Genomic DNA, 2668 nt, shown 5'->3' on the forward strand with positions numbered 1-2668 from the left:
TCTCTCTGCACGCTGTCGATTGGTCCCTGTAACGGCCTTTTCCAGCTTTGAAGCTCAGTTTATTCACTTAGACTGGAATGGTCCTGTATGTCTAGGGGTGTTTTACCGTCCTCCGCACTCTACTAAGGATTTTATACTGCATTTCACTTAACTGATCGGCAATATTGCCACAAATTACGATCGCTTTCTATTGGTGGGCGATTTTAACATTCATGTCTGCTGTCCGTCTAACCCCTTATCACATGACTTTCTTAATCTCATCGACGCTTTTAATCTATCCCAGTGGATCAATGTCTCTACTCATATTCAGGGACATACGTTGGATCTTGTACTCTCATATGGGCTTGATGTGACTGATATTATGCTCTCAGATTTTATGATCTCTGACCATAAGCCTATATTATTCTCACTGTCTCTTCCAGATCTCTCTCATTTTTCTAATACACCTGTAAATCTTTCTCGTTTCTACTCTCCACAGTTTAGCACAAATTTCAACTTGTGCTTTGCTGAATGTTGCTCACAGTTGCACTTGGATCAACCATTATCTGACTTGGATGCTGATCAACATCTTAGCCTCGTGAATTCTGCCTGGCTTAAGGTAGCAAATGCAACTGCCCCCCTTAAGCCTCACAAGCAAAAACCAAAATCTGCACTGTGGCAAAACTCTGATACCCGTCTCCTAAGACAAAACTGCAGAAAGGCAGAACGTAAATGGAAAAAGGACCGGCTGCATATCTCTCTTCAAATGTTCAGAGACTCTCTTACATCTTATCAGACTGCAGCGACGTCTGCGAAAGCTGCATACTTTTCTAATCTAATTGAAACTAATCATTCTAAACCCGTTTTGTTTTCAATTATTCAAGCGGTCACAAATCCTTCAGTTAACACCTTGCCTGTTGCCTCTGATGCTCTCTGTGAAAGCTTCTTGAGATATTTTAGTGACAAAATTATTTAACTTAAGGCTTAGCGTCTGCCCCACTTTAACTTTAACTGTCTCTCCAATTATGTCATCTGCCTCTGCATTTTTGGATGTTTTTTAACCTATCAACCCCCAGGAATTGAAGCAAGTGATTGACAAGCTTAAACCTTCATTCTGTTCTAGTGATATCATTCACCCAAGATTTTTAATTAATTATCGATTCGATTGGGTCAGGTTTGGTGTCTCTTATTAATAAGTGTCTCCAAACCGGCTCTGTTCCTGCCAACCTTAAAGTCGCTATGGTCACTCCTCTGCTCAAGAAGCCTTCACTGGATCCTTTGGTCCTAAAAAAATTTCGGCCTATTTCTGTTCTACCTTTCATTTCAAAAGTTTTGGAGAAAATTGTGCTGAATCAACTTCAACATTTTCTGACTAGTAATTGTATTTTATGAGGTTTTTCAATCTGGTTTTAAGTCTGCTCACAGCACTGAGTCCGCCCTTTTGAGAGTGTTAAATGATATTTACCTCTCTGATTCTGGAGACTCGGTGGTTCTTATTCTTTTAGATCTATCGGCGGCTTTTGATACCATAGACCACTCCTCACTATTACGCTAGGTTCTTCTACAATTACCCCATCAACTTCGGTCAAATCTTGGTGTAACCTTTGACCAGCTGACCTTCAAAGACCACATTGCAAAGACCGCTCGATCTTGCAGGTTTGCATTGCACAACATCAGAAAGATCAGGCCCTTTCTAACGGAGCATGCTGCACAACTTCTTGTCCAGGCCCTTGTCATTTCTAGGCTGGACTACTGCAATGCTCTTCTGGCTGGACTTCCATCAAGCACAATCAAACCTCTACAAATGATTCAGAATGCAGCGGCACGACTGGTCTTCAGTGAGCCCAAAAGAGCCCATGTTACACCTCTCTTTATCTCCTTGCACTGGCTACCGGTTGCGGCTCGAATCAAGTTCAAGACATTGATGCTTGCATATAGAACAGCCACAGACTCAGCAACCGCCTACTTCCACTCACTACTACGAATCTACATCCCCTCCAGAAGTCTGAGATCCATTAGTGAGCGACGTCTCGTAGTACCATCACAGAGAGGCTCAAAATCACTTTTTTCCTGGCTGGTGGAATGATCTTCCCACCCCTATCCGGAATGCTGAATCCCTGACCATTTTCAAACGACAGCTGAAAACTCATCTCTTTCAACACTATTTGATTTCATCTTTAAAAAAAAAGTCTTTCTTCTTGGTATTACAAGCACTTCCTGTATCTGTTTGCCTCTTTTAAGAAGAATCGCTTTATGTATACCCCAATTGTAAGTCGCTTTGGATAAAAGCGTCTGCTAAATGTGTAAATGTGTCTTCATTTCTACGCAGATGACACACAAATCTATCTACCAATCAAGAAAAACAATTCCACTGCGATTTACTACTTCTCTTCTGAAATGTTTAGAGGAGGTTAAATCATGGCTAGCCCAAAATTTCCTCTTCCTAAATGAAGACAAGACCGAGGTAATTGTTTTCGGTCCAAATGATAACTCTGAGTATAAGCGCTGTGTTAGAAAGATTATCTGTCTAAAATTAAACACTTTCTCACTCCAAAAACTTTAGAAATGGCTGTTCATGCGTTCGTTACGTCTCGTCTAGATTACTGCAATTCTTTATATTGTGGTATATCTAAATCTCAAATTGCGCATCTTCAGCTTGTCCAAAATGCTGCAGCCAGACTTCTTTTAA

Source organism: Sinocyclocheilus rhinocerous, unplaced genomic scaffold (genome assembly GCF_001515625.1).
Source record: "Sinocyclocheilus rhinocerous isolate Xijiao unplaced genomic scaffold, SAMN03320098_v1.1 scaffold3096, whole genome shotgun sequence".
NCBI classification, from domain to species: domain Eukaryota; kingdom Metazoa; phylum Chordata; class Actinopteri; order Cypriniformes; family Cyprinidae; genus Sinocyclocheilus; species Sinocyclocheilus rhinocerous.